Source organism: Castor canadensis, chromosome 5 (assembly GCF_047511655.1).
Source record: "Castor canadensis chromosome 5, mCasCan1.hap1v2, whole genome shotgun sequence".
Taxonomy (NCBI): domain Eukaryota; kingdom Metazoa; phylum Chordata; class Mammalia; order Rodentia; family Castoridae; genus Castor; species Castor canadensis.
The window spans coordinates 174669879-174687188 of NC_133390.1; positions in this window are offsets into that span (position 1 = coordinate 174669879).

Genomic DNA, 17310 nt, shown 5'->3' on the forward strand with positions numbered 1-17310 from the left:
GTAGTTTACTTGGGAAGTTACCTTGGAAAGCAGGAGTAGGAACACGAGAAGCCAGTCAAGGAAGGGAATAAATGGTATTTGGAGATGGGGCTTTTGGGAGATGATTAGATCATGAGGGTGGAGCTTCATGAATGGGATTAATGACCTGATGAGAAGAGACAAGAGAGAGAATAACTTCTGTTTATATGTGAAGATATAGCAAGAAGGCCGCCATCTGCAAACTAGGAAAAGCAGAAAGTTGACCCTCACCAGGACAAATCACATTGCACCTTGATCTTGGCCTTCTTGCCTCCAGACTCTGAGAAATAAATTTCTGTTATTGAAATTTGTCAATTAGACTTTGTTATAGCAGCCTATGTGACTAAGACCATGTGACTCCTGGTTCACTCGTGGTTATTGGCCAGATTTTCCTCCTCCTGACTTGTTGGACTCAGGGCTTCAGTGTCTCACCTGCTGTTGACCCAGATATCCCTGGTTCTTTGTCACACAAGCCTCTCCATAGAGATTTTCCCAACATGGCAGCTGGCTCCATCAGAGTGGGCAAGAACGAAGGCAAGTCTTAGTAACCTTTCTCAGAAGTAACATATCCTCACTTCTGCTGAGCACCATTCATGAAAATTGAGTCACTAGGGTCAGCCCCCACTCAGAGGAGTTGAATATCAGGAGATGAGGATCCTGGAGTTATTTAAGAGGCTGCCTACCACAATGGTCTTGCCTAATTTTTTCAGGGTGATTTAATTCCTATATGTTCATATCTTTTGGCAGCAGCAACTCTCTGGTAGTACAACTCCCATTCAAGATGGTATGATCTTTATTACTTTATATATCTTATACAATGGTCTTAAGAAAGGATGATTAAAAACCTAGGCTTTGAAACCAAGCTCTGTAGTCAACTGCTAGCTCTGTCCTATGATACCTTTGTGACAGTGGGTAAACTGATGAACTCTCTGAGCCTCAGCCTCCTCATATAGCCCCTGTGAGCCACTGTGAGGATTAATGGAAACCAAGAGCACAGCCTTTGGCCTGTACCTTATTGTGGGTTCCATATATGGGCATCTCTGTTTTTAGAACCTGCACATGGAAACTCCCAAATCTGTAGGCCCCTCTGTGATCCATCATGGGCACACATTAAATCTTCCATGCATTAATATCATGACAAAAACATTACATTAAATATTTTAATATTTTCCCTGCCAGAATTTAACAGTGTCTTTCCCCACATTTGAATCTTTTATAAATTTAAAGAAGTACAGTATATATGGAAAGAGCATTGAAATAAATCACTTGACATCTTTCTTAAAGAATACTCTTAAAATTCATTCATAAGAAGTCCAGTTAAAATAAGTACACAAGGCACTGTTAGCTTATTAATTTTTAATGCTATGTGGGCCTGAGGGCCAAGGTCAACCATCACTATGAGGAAACTTATTCAAAGCATGCAGTGCTATTGGGATACATGCTTTGTTTATTAAGGCATCTCCATGTCACACAGTTTAGAGACAATTAGACTTATCCTGAAGATGGGCCAGAGTCTTACACGTTCTTAAGTTACATGCCAGTCTTGTTTCCTATTCAATGAGGTTCTAACAGGGATTTCAGAAACCTCATTGAATTCTGATTGAGGTCCTCTTATGTGGTATACTATGAAAAGCACTGTCCATACAATGCCTGGTACATAGTAGGCATGCCAAAGACACTGATGAATTTGACTCTGGACTCAAGGGGACAGTTATATGTCATTGAGAGGAGCCTCTGAAAGTGTACCTAGCCCAGAGTGGAGCTGTATTTAGAGATTAATCACATTTGTATAAGGCAGCTGGAGAAATCGACAGAAGTAAGTAACGTAGTCATACTATGTTTTTTCTTCCAGTTTAAAGAACTAAAAGAAGTTAGAGTTCGAAGCCCGAACCAAGGAGAATCAATTATTCCACACATGTTTGTGGAGTTCCTTGTGTGTGACAGGTCCTGCAAGGCCCTGGCAATACTTGGTTGGATACGAGAATGTGGCCCTGATCTGGACCCTGTGGGGCTTGCAGTTAACACAGTCAGTTAGATGCGGGGGCTAACATGGCCACATGGCCAGACACAGGTGACCAGTTGTTTCTGTGTGGGGACATAGAAGGCAGAGATGGGGGATCCTGATGCTTGCATTCATGTCATTGGGGGACTGAGGGTAGTGTTTGTAGCAATGCTGGGTGCCTCCTCTTGCCATAGAATGGCATCTGATTGTATGTCTTCTGCAGCAACCAGTCCAGGTTTGAACCACAGCTGCACCTTGAGCTCCCTGTGTGAGCTTGGATATGCTATTTGATATATTTGAACTTCATTCAGTTCCTTCATCTGAAATGCGGGTGTAATGATAGGACATTATTCATAGCGTGATCGTGAGGGTTAAAGAAATTAATGCATGTTGAGCATTTACAGAAATCTGGCACAAGTGTTTTGTGATCACTGCTGCTGTGGCAATTGTTTTGTTTGCTGTTGTTATAGCTGTTGTTATTATTTTTTGTTTTTCCTGTAACAATTGATGTTGTTAACCGTGATAATAGGTACGCCTCATGTCCCTTCTGCTCTCTTGCCCGTTATCCTCCATTTTTACGTCTTGTTTTCTTTGGTTTCTACCTTATTTCAGATAGTCTCAGATTTATGTTTCATATTTAAGAATTACCTGGAAAGTGTATTAAAATCAAACTTGGGAACCAACATTGACACTTTTAATGGATACTCAAGGCAGAATGTACTTTCAGAAAACTCCTTCTTCCTTAGAGATTGTAATCATGAAACCTAGTATTTACAGAGATCCTACTTTGTTTCAGACGCTGGACTAAGGGCTTTGTATATAGAATTTATAATATTTAGGAAAGCTCTCTGTGCCAACATTATTTTCTCCATTTGGTAATGGGTAACACTGAAGTCCAGGGAATTCATGTATCTTACCAAGTCACAAAGTTGAAATCTACAGATCTAGCTTGCCTCTAATGCTTGCTCCTTTCTCACCAAGCCATGACGTGCCACTCTGTGTGAAGACCTCCCAGATCCATCCTAACCCTCTAGTCCAATGCAAGTTCCCTTAGCTGACTTGGGCAGGCTCACCTCTGGCCTAGGATCTGGGGCATTCAGTTCCAGGCTGGTGAAATACAAGAACCTCCAGACTTTTTAACTTTATAGCTTTCTGAAAAATCAGCCTTGAGGGCCTTTCTCCGACTTACAGCTCTCGTTCCAAGAACAATGCAACTTGCCTTGTTTTTAAGACCAAATCCTGCCTCAGACCTTAGGAGTCACCTTGCTTTTGATGCCTTATTTCTCATTTTGCCCTCCACTCTCCAGTTCCACTGAGATAAATGTCCTTTGTAAGTCTTATTAGTTTCTTCATTAACTGGAAAGTCAACCAAAAGGGTCCAGGGACTGAGGTCTCTGAGGTCCAGGTTCAGGCTACACTCATGGAAATATAGCTTATGGAGGTTTAGGACCAGCCCTGCCTCAGCCCTGGAGAATGGATTTCCCAACGAATAAGAAGAAAAGGGGTGCTTGGCAAAAAAAGGTAAGAGAATTTTACTGTAGTGAGATTTTTACAGGAGTGGCACTTTGAAAGATCAAAAGCATTTTAGACAGCCATGAGTGTAGAGAAAGCAAATGGCAGGGGAAAAGGCTAAAAGCCAAGGAGGTAGAAAGTCCATTTGGAAGGCCATAAGGAGCTTCTTGTGACAGAGCAGGGTGTGGGGGAACATGGTGGCTGGTTTGATTTTAGAGGTAGGAATGACCTGGATGAGTGATATGGCCAGGTTGTGCTTAGGTGTTGGTTGGGGCCACTGGAGGGCTGTAAGCCCAGTGAAGCATGATTTCCATTCACACTGAGTGCTGGAGTGCTCTGTGTAGAAATGCTAAGATTTTTAAGACCTGAAAAACTGTCAAATTATCTGACAATGAAGTTATTTTTACTCTGTGTGTGTGTGTGTGTGTGTGTGTGTGTGTGTGTGTTCATGCATGCTCATGTACCCACCTGGACCTCCATATTCTATTGTAGACTTTCCTTACCTTGTGGGTTTCTTTGAAGTTTTTCTGTAAGACACAGAAATGTATATGAGCATAGCAAAGTGAACGCAAAAGTTAACCAAGTATTTTAAAGCAAAATTAACTTCTTGCTAATGGTTGAGTCTTTTTTATAATTTTATCCTAAGTAATTCTCTGCATGTTTTTCCTTGACAAGGCTATCATTTAAAGTCACAGTGGAGTAAAGCAACTAATAAGCTCCTCATTCCCTCTCACTGACAGATTTTTAATATAAGTGTCAGAGGATGAATCTTCAAATTGCATTCTGCCACCTCTCCAGTCCACTCTCTCTACTTCAGTACTTCAGAGGTGGTGTCGGGAACATCAGCTGAGGAATAAAATTTGTAACTTTTGATATCCAATGAGAACAATTTGGCGACTATGAATTGAACATTTCCTGGGATGGACAATATAGACTCTAAAATAAATTTGATATTGATTATGTCCATCTACTAAGTGTGTTGATGGATACATACATAAGGTGAAATTGTGGAAGAGTTACGAACTGAGTCATGAGCAGCACAGAGTTAATCTTACATGCTGTGGCATGAGTTACAGGCCAATGTGACATGATGTGGTTGACAAACGTCATAAAAACATTTATAAGCTATGTTAAAAGGAGCATGGATTTTATTACCTTTATCCTAAGAGCAGTAGTCTCAAGCCTTTGAAAGATTTTAAGCAAGGGATAACACCAGATTATTGTCTTGGAAAAGTCATTTTGATGGATAGCAAGTAGGGCTAACATTAACACCCATTGAGCAATTGATAATCTTCTTAAACTATGTCTCTAGACACAGCTCCTATAGGGAGATGGCAGTGCCTAGTCCCTGGATTTATGATATAAGGGGAAGGGACAGGATTTCCTAGTTGGAGTATACCCTTGCTTGCTCTTGGCAGTTAGAGCTGCAGTGATGACTGGCTCTGAAAAGTACATTGGGAATGTGGGTAGAACACTGTTGCATAGTAGTCATATGCAGGGAGCAAGGAAGACCTGAACCCAGGCAGTTACATATAGAGGAAGACAAGAAGAAAGATTTAATAAAATCAGTGAGACTTGGGCTTTATTGAATAGTGGAAGGTGAGGGAAGAGAGAAACTTGGGACTGTGCCTAAGCTTCTGGCTTGGTGGTCTCAAGATGTCACCTAGTGAGTATCTCTATATGAGACCATGTTAACATTCAAAAGAGCATATGGTTTAGGATATGGACCAAGATGCATACCTGTTGTTTAACAATTAGTGTTTTTGATGATCTATGGGAACATTTTCATTACATCTCAAATTAATGCGAAAATATTCCTCAAATAAAGTGAGAATTAATTTTCTTTGATTTTTTCCTCCTGTTTTTGATGTTGAGGGATATTGGATCAGGAAGCCACAGGTGCATATTTTCTGAGCTCTTTATGCTGCCCCACTCCATGGATGGCCCTGTGCCAGTTCTAGCAATCCTTAGATCCCCTTCCTTTACTTGAACTGCATGCAGTAAACAAGCTATATCCTCCCTGCCAAATAGCATGCTGGTGATGTTTAGTGCTAAGAGAAATTTGCCTTGTGGGTCAGCTTCTCACCTTGGGGAGGGCAGGTGGGAATGAGAAAGGCCCCACAGCAGTGGCTACCTCCTCCTCTGTGCCCTGCCTGCCTGTGTGGCTGTATGCCCAGTTGTTTGCTCCTCTCCATATCCCCAAGTCATTGCAGATGTTTAGTGGAGACAAAAAAATATTCAGCTACTCAACATTTAGAAGGCATCAAATCTTAACCAATCCAACCATATAATTTTTATTTTTGCAGTACTGGGACTTGAACTCAAGGCCTTCACCTTGACCACTCCACCAGACCTTTTTTGTGAAATGTTTTTTGAGATAGGTCTTAAAACCCTAACTGGAGGCAATGGGAGATGCTGAAAAAGACAACAGACAGAAGACCAAGCATGCATAAAGCTGGGGCCAGGTAGTCTGGGTGTTCTGATGGAGACACATCAACAACCTCCTCCTCCAGTGAGTTTATTACATACAATCACGACACGAGGTGAAGAGGCGATTTTCAGGGGAGGGAGTGACATTGTAGTTCTTGGGAACAGGAGAAACCTGTTACAGCTTCTCCCTGAACGTAAACATCTTATGAAAAACAGCTGTACTGCATCTTGCCCACTTCTGCAGCTGAGGCTGTGTCAATTCAAATATGCAATTTATTGGGCATAACTATGCTTGCTCCCTTCTGTGGTTTGGGACTGTGCCAAACCCAAACACACAACTTATTCTGTACACCTGTCAGCTCCCAAACTATTTGCCTGGGCTGGCTTAGAACCATGATCCTCCTGATCTCTGCCTCCTGAGTAACTAGGATACAGGTATGAGCCACCAACACGGGGCCCCAACCATATAGTTTAATCAAATACCTCAATGGGTCAATTTTACCACAAAATTAGAATATCTGTTTCTCAATGTTCTCATCGCATTTCTCGTCTGATCAAGATCTCAAAAGGTAGCTCCATAATTTCCCTTTCATTTTATTTTTTAAAGATATATATACAGAGAGAGAGAGAAGAAATATATATGTATGTATTTCTTTAAAAAGCATACATATGTGTACACACACACACACACACACACACACACACATACACAGACACATATAGGCAGCCACCAAAGCAAAAGCAAAATGAGAATTTAAAGCAGAAGAAAAAGAAACTCTTTTCTGAACAGAGGTTTTCTGAAGTGGTTCTTCAGAGTGGGGTTTTTTTTTCCTCAAGGACAAGAGGCCAAACTGACAAAATAGCAAATAAATACATTTTCCCCTTCCTACGTAATTCCCGACCTTGAACGAGCGTTGGTCTTTGCAGAAGATGGATTTGTTGTGGAGTCAAGAGGGCTGTAATGTGCTGGTTTTACCTTGAGAGCCACCTGTACTCCTCAAAGAGAAGCAAAGGTGAGCATTTGTGTTCCCTCTAGAAGCTCTGGAAAGAGGGAAGAGGCTGGAGAAGCTGTTTGCTCAGAAGCACATCAGGAACGGAAGTGGAAAGACATATCAGGGTCACACTCATGTCAAGTGCCTTTGCCTGTTTTCATTGTACTGTGTGATTGTTCACATAGGTAGCACATTTGTGTCATGCCATGTCAACATGACTTGTGGAGACAAGGATCCATCTCTACAAGTGGAAGAAAGGGTGATGACTGCTCTGACGTTATCACTGTAGTTGGCACTTGAGTCTGACTAGTCATTTTGGTTTTGCATGGACATGAGCAAAACCTATTTAGTGTGATTAAATATCATCTAGCATCCTGTTACCAAGATTGCTTCATTCCCTTTAAAATTGTTATTTATGGATTTTATTTTATTGTTATTTTTGCTTCTCTCATTCTTCTCTAATATGGTAGCAACTGTCCAATGGCTTTCGGGCTAGTTTTCATGGAGCTCCTGGTTCTCTCTGTTGACCACACAACAGCAGGCTTTTATTTTTATGTTTTTAGCTTTTGCTATGTGATGAAGGAAGATTCGTTCAAAGTACCCTCATTGTCCCAACTCAGTCTGTGGTCCGTCTGTCCTATTATAAATTTAAATACAATGTAATACAATAACAGCTTTAAAATGAGGAAAGCAGTGCTATCACTGACATAGTCATGGTATGTGCCCTTGCGATGAACATAAATATATATTGAATGACTTGTGTCATTTTTTAGTAACAGAATATTCAAATAAAGGATTTAGAGGAAGAGCAACCTGTTTAATTTCCCCACATCTGGGCTTTTCTGATTGATTCAATAAGACATAGCTGAATTGTACCAGTCATGAGGGTGTGATAGTATGTTTTAATGTGTGATGTTTTCAAAGGCAATGCTGTTTGTTGTGTCTCCAGAATTATTTAACAATCAGATCTTTTGCGTGTGTGTGCCTACTGTGTACCAGGCACAGGTTTATATTGGACGTAATTTTGCTGTCAAGCTCAATAAACATAGACATGATGGGACATCTTACTTTCTCAGAACAACAGTTCTCATTACAAAAACATTAAATAGTGTTTGAGACATGAGTTGGACAATAAGGAAAATTAAAATTCTGTGTGTATTTTCATTTTAATGGCTTGAGGCTTTTTAAAACCCCTGTCCAAGACTATTTTTAGGATGGATTACTTTAAAATTGTCTAAGTGATATAAAGAAATGCAATTCATTGTGGGTGTGCACATTTTGGAAGGCTCTTCAAAGAAGTTGTCATCTTCCGAAAACTGAAACCAAGACCAGGGCAGACAAAGTCATGTGTCTTCTAGTCAAAAAAAGCAATTCATGCTTATTAAGTGACTCTGGAAAACAAAAAGAATCACTAATGTCTTCATGGGACAAATTAATAGCCACATGGGTGTTTGCACCCAAGCTCAAACACTGGCTCGCTAACAAGCTGCTTCTCTTACATGGGCAGCTCTGTAGTGCTGAATCCATAAACCCAGTAAGCTCTAAGAAGCACCGGTCTTGAAGGTTCTTACAGTTTTTGTACACTACCTTCTATTTGCTGGTTTTCTAATGCAGTTATAATGACAAAGTAGCATCTCCCATCTTCCCCAAAATTTTAAAATAATCTTTGAGGCATAAATCATTTGGATCTTAGATGAGGGTGGAAGGGCAGATGCATTTGGATCTCAATCCCCAAATTCTAAATTTTTCCCATTTGAAAAGTTTATATACAGTCTGGTTCCTAGATACCTTAATCAAAACAGATTACTTTTTCTCTTTACCAATGTTCTGGAGAAATCTATGTGTATTTTTAAATGCATGTGTACATGGCTTTCTTAATGAAAACACTTTGTTCCTAATGCATCCTTAAGTGAAGGTTTGCATTCTTAATTTTCCATCAAGTAATTTAGAAGCCATTAGTTAAAGTGGAACTCTAAGACAAAGTAGGATCCTTGTAAGTTTAGGATAGTTTTCTCTGAAGATTGCTCTTATAATTGTCAGAGAAAGATAAATTCTTAATTGCATTTCATTACATTGGGGCTGCAGATACACATTTGTGTTCAGATACCTGTCTGGGAAGAATGGAGGAGATGAGACATTGGGAAGGAGCCCAAGCTCTTTATTTGACACAGGAGCATTAAGCCATTTATTCCAGAGTCATCTCTCAGGCAGGGCCCCTGAAAGTTTCTCTCTTCTTCAGGATAAAAGCAGGTTCTCCTGTCTATCTGCACTTTCATTCTCAGAGAGTCAAGTCAAAGGCATCAGTTTTTCTGTTGCTCTTCTTACTCGTATAGTTTACTGCGTAGCTGGACAAGAGCAGTGATTGCTACTCTGAAGGTTAGAGATTGTTGTGGTGCGTTCTGAAATTGGCAATCATGGATGGTGTCAGCAGTAAAGTCACAAGTAGGTGCCCTCTACTTATTTCTTACCTCAAAACTGTGGTTTCTGCCTGTGGCTCTTTTAAAATCTCATCTGAAAATCTTTTTCTCTTGTGCCTGAATGGTTTGATTTTCTTTCAAGTTAGAGGTCTCCTAGAGAAAGACTTTGAAGTACAATCAGATCCAAATTTCAAAAGTAAAGAGATCTGTTTCACTGATCTAAAGAAAAGAATTGCATTTGCAAATATTAATATTGCCTAGTGCCCTTTTCGAAGGGTAGGATTTGGCCACATGTGGGTTTTCCAATTATAATTTAATATTGAGTTTATAAAATTCCTTCTAATACACAGATCCTATGCAACCTGTTCATATGTAACATTTGACTTTTGGCTTCTTTTTTGAAAGTTCATAAGAAATATTAGAAATTTGAGTTAGAAATTCTACCATGGTCTCTAGTTCCATTGTTTTAAAAAATTGCTAGCCTACATGATATTTCAGAGAGTATTGTGTATGTTAGCATATTTAGGGAACTATAACAAGTAAAATTCAGAGACATATGCATACGCATGTGTAGGCAGTATATGTGTGCATTCATGCATGTTTGCATAAATGTGTTCTTGTGTACATGCACGGATGCACGCAGATGTGTGTCTTACGCAGGTTAGCTGTAGGCATTTTTGCATTCATGTACGTGTGTGCACATATTACTCTTTTCCATGCCAGAACCTTGTAGTTGTGAGCCAAACACTGGTGAGGCTGCATGAAATTAAGGAGACAGGCATGGGGCTCAAAGGAACTCAGTAGCTTCTTTTTCCTGAGCAGGCTGAGGGAAGAGCCAGGTTGAGGAAACCTTGGTCAGGTCTTCCTTGGACTTGGACTTTCCTAAGGCAAAATAGCTTAGGTGGTTTTTCCATCAGCAGTGCTCCAGTCACCTGATGCTAGAGGGCCAATTATTTTTTCTTAGTGATTTGAAGTGTGTATGACTTGACCATTTCCAGAGCATTCAGGAGCAAGGGAAGGGAGTGTTTGATTATGGGTATCCCGTCTGGATTTTGCTGAGCCACGCTTCCAGGAAGAGTTGGAAGGAGCAGGGTTGGCAGTGGTTTTGGATACTTGGCCAATTTTTCTTGCTAGAGTACGAAGTTCTAGTCCCTTGCCCAGACAATCTCATTACTCAGAAACTTTGAGGAAACATGTTACTAAGCAGCTGTGAAATGCGCTTCTACATTCATCGGAGTGGAAAAAGAAAAGCAGTGAAAAGTCCTCTCTTCCCTGCCAGGTGGCTCCTGGGTGCTAATGGAAGACAGGTCAATTTCTTACATTTCTTTAATATGTTTCCTTTTTAAAAAATTTGAAAATCAGTGTTTTCTTTTTAATTTTGTATATCCTGTATACAATGGGTGATTTTCCTATGGCTTAAAAACTACTCTTAACATTAGCTTGCGAGTGACTTTGTGTAATAGCACCACAAGTTATTCATGGCATTTAAAATAAACCATCTGTAGACCATGTGGGGCTATTTTTCTTTTTCTAGCATGCTTTTTTAGACAGTGTTGAAATTTTATTTTTTCATAGTTGATTATGGACAGATAATATTTTACTGTTACCTTATCGCCCAGAGCCATAGTAAAACTTGTATGCTTATATTTCAAAACAAAGTCTTCAATCAGTTCTTTATTGTTTTAAGCAATGAATTTGAGGAGTGGAGAATTAAAAGAGAAAGTGGTATCTAAAATGTCTACATAATAGCACTTCTATTTCACTGGATAATATTGGAAGAATCGTGACACTCTGTTGAGTTACTTTTATGGCTCTTTCAAGAGGAGTGTAATTTTTTTCCTGCAACAAGGTCTTGATATTTAGCTCAGGCTGGCCTTGAACTTGTTATATAACACAAGCTGGTCTTGAACTTGAGATCCTCCTGCCTCAGTCACCCAAGTGCTGGGATTACAGGCATGTACCACCATGCCCAGCATTGAGAAGTATAATTTCTAATGGAAAACATGTTGAAAGCTTGTAATTTTCAAACTTCAAGGACACAATGGATTAGAATACATTTGGGTTTGAGGAAAGTCTAAAAGTTTTGAAGAACAGTTTCTTGTATACAATGCATTTTCAGACAGGATAAGCATTTCATCTGATGATACTGGCTGAATTTAAGCCAATGGGTATTTTCATAGTGATTCTGAAAAATACAGGTATAGAGTTATTAATCCCATTAAATAAATAATGAAATTGTTCAAAATCTTAATGACCAATCACTCTCTTGGCACCTAATCATAACATACCCATGATCCTCATTGTCCTAGCCCCCATAACTATCCCTTTACTATACCCCAAACCCCTTCTGTCACTGAGTTCAACATTGTTGAGTCCAAATGTCCTTTTGCCAATTGCAGCACCCATCTTCCTCTGTGTTTCCCTCACCACCAGTACTGTGCACTACCCTGTTGAAATAGCACAAATGATCAAGCCATCACGAGGCCAATCTTGTGGACAGCACTTGTAATTGGAGTGCAAGTCATCTCTAATTTTTTTATTCATTTGTTCACATGTTTATACATTGTCTGGGTCATTTCTCCCCCCTGCCCCTGTCCCCCACCCTTTCCTCTGCAACTCCCTGCACTTCCAAGCAGAACCTGTTCTGCCCTTATCTCTAATTTTGTTGAAGAGAAAGTATAAGCAATAATAAGAAAGACATAGCATTTTTTGCCAGCCAAGGATAGCTATACAGAGAGATTCCTAGCATTGCTTCCATGTACAAATGTGTTACAACCCAAGTTGATTCATCTCTAACTGATTTTTAAACTGGTTCCTGATCCCCTTCTCTTGTTGACCTCTGTTGTTTTAAGGTTTCTGTATTAGTTCCTCTGGAGTGGTGACATCAAATGCTTATCGTTGTTGGTATATAGGAAAGCTAATGATTTTTGTAAGTTGATTTTGTATCCTGCCACCTGGCTATAGCATATATGGTGTCTAGGAGTTTTTGGGTAGAGTTTTTTGGGTCTTTAAGGTATAGGATCATATCGTCTGCAAATAGGGATATTTTGACAGTTTCTTTATTTATTTGTATTCCTTTTATTTCTTCTTCTTGCCTAATTGCTCTGGCTAGGAATTCCAGTACTATGTTGAATGGGAGTGGGGATAGTGGGCACCCTTGTCTCATTCCGATTTTAGGGGAAAAGATTTCAGTTTTTCACTGTTAAGTATGATATTGGCTATAGGTTTGTCATATATAACCTTTACAATGTTGAGGTACATTCCTTCTATTCCTAGTTTCTTTAGAGCTTTTATCATAAAGTGGTGTTGGATCTTGTCGAAGGCTTTATCTGCATCTATTGAGATGATCAAGTGGTTTTTGTCTTTGCTTCTATTAATGTGGTTTATTACATTTATAGATTTGCATATGTTAAACCAACCCTGCATCCCAGGGATGAAGCCGACTTGGTGATGGTGAATGATCTTTCTGATGTGTTGTTGGATTCAGTTTGACATTATTTTATTGAGGATTTTTGCATAGAAGTTCATTAAGGAGATTGGCCTATTGTTCTCCTTTTTAGAGGTATCTTTGGTTTTGGGATGAGGGTAATATTGGCTTCATAAAATGAGTTAGGCAGTGTTCCTTCCCTTTCTATTTCATGGAAAAGTTTAAGGAGAGTTAGTATTAGTTCTTCTTTAAAGGTCTGATAGAACTCAGCAGAGAAACCTTCAGGCCTGGACTTTTCTTTTTTGGGAGACTCTTTATTGCTGCTTCAATTTCATTTTGTGTTATAGATCTATTCAGGTGATTAATATCCTCTTAGTTCAGTTTGGATGGACGTAAGTATCTAGAAATCTGTCCATTTCTTCAAGATTTTCAAATTTATTAGAATCTAGTAGTCTCTGATGATTTCCTGGATTTCTGTGGTATTTGTTGTTATCTCCCCTTTTGCATTTCTTATTTTACTGATTTGGGTTTTTTTCTCTCCTCATTTTAGTCAGATTTGCCAGGGGTCTGTCAATCTTGTTTATTTTTTCAAAGAACCAGCTTTTTGTTTCATTGAGTCTTTGTATGGTTTTTTTTTTTTGTTTCCATTTCATTGATTTCAGCCTTTATTTTTATTATTTCTCTCCTTCTGCTTATTTTGGGGTTTGTTTGTTCTTGTTTTTCTAGGAGTTTGAGATGTAACATTAGTTCACTGATTTGAGATCTTTCTGACCTTTTAATATATGCACTCATGACTATAAACTTTCCTCTTAGGACTGCCTTTGCTATGTCCCATAGGTTGTGGTAGGTCATGTTTTCATTTCATTAACTTTCAGGAACCTTTTAATTTCCTCTTTTATTTCATCGATGACCCATTGATCATTGAGCAATGTGTTGTTCAGCTTCCAATTGTTTGCATGTTTTCTACTGTTATTTTTGTTGTTGATTTCTAGTTTTATTGCACTGTGGTCAGATAGAATGCATGGGATTATTTCTATTTTCTTATATTTGCTGAGGCTTGCTTTGTGCCCTAAGATATGATCAATTTTGGAGAAGGTTCCATGAGCTGGTGAGAAGAATGTATATTGTGTAGAAGTTGGATGGAATATTCTTTAGACATCTTTAGACATCAGCTATGTCCATTTGATCTATGGTGTGATTTCATTCTAGGATTTCTTTATTGATTTTTTTGTTTGGATGACCTATCTATTGGTGATAGGGAGGTATTAAGGTCTCCCACTACCACTGTGTTGGAGTTTATATATGTTTTTGGGTCCTTCAGAGTATGTTTGATGAAATTGGGTGCATTGACATTGGGTACACATAGGTTGATAATTGTTTTTTCCTTTTGGTGCATTTCCCCGTTTATTAGTGTCCGTCTTTACCTTGTTTGATCAATATAAGTTTGAAGTCTACTTTGTCCAAGATAAGTATTGCTACCCCTGCCTGTTTTCAGGGACCACTGGCTTGGTAAATCTTCATCTAGCCTTTCGCTCTCAGCCAGTGCTTGTTTCTGTTGATGAGCTGGGTCTCCTGTAGGCAACAGATTGTTGCATCTTCCTTTTTAATCCAGTTTGCCAAATGATGTCTTTTGATGGGGGAATTAAGTCGGTTAATATTCAGTGTTAGCATTGATAGGTATGTGGTGATTCCTGTCATTTACTTGTCTTTGTTGTTTAAGGGTTTGATTGTATGGAGCTCAATCAGTGTTACTCTCTACTTTCTTGATGTTTCTTCTGTGGTTTGGTACTGCCTGCACTTTCATGGTTTTGTTTGCTTTCACTTTTTGTGTGCAGAATTCCTTGGAGAATGTTTTGCAGTGGTGTCTTGGTGGTCATATATTATCTTAGTTTCTGCTCATCATGGAAGACTTTTATTGCTCCATCTATTTTGAATGATAGTTTTGCTGGGTAGAGTATCTGGGGTTGAAGTTATTTTCATTCAGTGCCCAGAAGAGCTCTCTCCATGCTCTTTTTGCTTTTCAGGTTTCTGTTGAGAAATCTGCTATGATTTTGATGGATTTATCTTTGTATTTTATTTGTTTTTTCTCTCTTACAGCCTTCAGTATTCTTTCTCTATTCTCTGTGCTTATTGTTTTAATGATAATATGTTGTGGGGTAGTTTTATTTTTGGTCAAGAGTGTTTGGTGTCCTGGAGGCTTCCTGTACCTGAATGGGCATAGTTTTCTCCAGATTTGGGAATTTTTCTGTTATTATTTTGTTGAACATATTATGCATTCCCTTCACTTGCACCTCTTCTCCTTCTTCAATGCCCATGATTCTCAGGTTTGGTCTTTTGATGGAGTTGGTGAGTTCTTGCATATTCCTTTCACAGGTCTTGAGTTGTCTGACTAATAGTTCTTCAGTTTTTCCTTTACTTACCATTTCATCTTCAAGTTCTAAGATTCTGTCTTCTGTTTGTTTTATTCTGATGGAATAGCCTTCCAGTTTGCTTTGTATTTCTGTTTCATTCTTTTTTCTGAGGTTTTCCATATCATGGGTCATATCCTCTTTAATATTGTCAATTTTTGCCCTCAATTCATTTATTTCTTTATTTATGGTATTCTCTATTTCACTTTGGTATTTATTTAGGGCTCCTATGATTTCATTTATTTGTTTTTGTGTTTTTCATATTCTTTATATTTGTTGTCTTGGAATTTCTTGAGTGCCTTCTGTACCTTTTGGTTGACCATGTCTAGTATCATTTTTATGAAATTCTCAGTGATTTCTTGCAGAATTTCTTCTTTCAGGGTGTTCTTGTGGGCTTCGTTGGGTTCCTTGGTATAGTTTATCTTTGTTTTGTTGGAGTCTAGATCTGGGTATCCATTTTCTTCATTTCCCTCTGAATCCTATACTAATTTATTTTTAGTACCATTTCTGTCCCTGGACTATGTGTAATTTACTATTAGCTGAGTTACAATAGTAAAACTAACAAAACCAAGAAAGATGGAGAAAAAAGAGAAAGAAAAAGAATGAAAGAGAAAAACAATTTTAAAAGTGGAGAACCAAATAAAACAAAGGGAGAGATGGCAGACGATCAAACAGCGACCTAGACAACCAAACCCTTAAAGAAAGGAAAAAAAAAATCACCATTTCAGGAACAGTAGAGTTACAGTCTTATTTGTTCTGGTGTTACTTCTTTAGCATCCAGTCTTGTCTGTCTGTGTCTCCTGGGTAGGTTTGGAGCCGACGTCTGGTGGCGTTGGAGCTCTCCTGTGGTGGCCTGCAGGTGGGTGGGGACCCGGTGGGGTGGCTGGCAGCTGCTTGGTGGGGCAGTGACCTGGTGGGCTGGTGGGTGGCAGCCTGGCAGGCCTATGGGGCTGCGGCCTGGAGGGGCTGCAGGGAGGAGGACTGGTGGAGCGGTGGCCCAGTGGACCTGTGGGACGGAGGCCTGGCAGAGTGGCCGCCCCATGGGCCTGCCTGGTGGGTGCCCAGAGGGCCTGTGGAGTGGGGGCCTAGTGGCCAAGCGGCAGCTTGGTGGGCCTACAGGGTGGGGGCTTGGCAGGCAGCAGCCTGGCTGTTCTTTCAGTAAATTGTGGCATGGAGAGGCCTTTCATGAGCGAGGTGTTCAGAGTGTAGAAGTTTCAGCTCTCCCTGGTGCTTTACCTCCGCCAAGCATGTCTCCAGCTTCTCAGGAAGGTCCCTGATTTACGGAGCTCACGGAGGGGCAACTAGGAAGCTTCCTTTTTACATCTGAAATTTCATAGGAATGAATTGACAATAGATGGATTAATAGAAAAGGGCATACACATTTATTAACATGTACAAGGACCAGATGTTGAAGTCTGAAAAGCTACAAAGACAAACTTAATCTGAGGCTCCTGGATGAATGTGGTGACAAATTGTAGGAGGGCACTGAAATGGAGTGTTCTGTGAGCAGTTACTGTACCCGCTGATAAGCCTCCTGGGTAGTCTTTGGGGAGTTGCTCTCTCTGAAGCACAAATGAATTCTGCTGTTTGTTTTCTTCTCTTCTGTAGTGTTTGATTTTTCCTGGATATTTAATGAAAATCCTAAAGAGAGGGGTTAAAGACAATTACATTTCCTGTGAAAGAAGTTTCCTAGGCAGATAAGGCAAACTTCAGAGAAAGCCCTTCCCTGCACTTGTGAGAGAGAAAGAGGATCAGGTGGTGGGGTGAGTCTTAGAGAGACCAGGATTCTCAAACTCTTTCTCCAGCTCAGCAGGTCAGTCCTATTGTTTTCTGAGTTTCAACACTAGGCAGGATCCTGGGATTTAGGGGGTGATACTGATGAAGTAGACTTGATTCCTGCCTATGGAAAATTCTTAGTCTATATAAAGAGGGGGGTGGGTAGGAGAGGGGGAAAGGGAAAATAATGGGGGGGTGAACATGTGTGGAATTATCACAATGAAATCTTTTTGCATTATTAATGTATGATAAGTCAAAAAAATAAATTAAATCTTAAATATTTAAAAACTACAATAGAATCTTTAAAAAGTTAGTTGTAATAATTGTC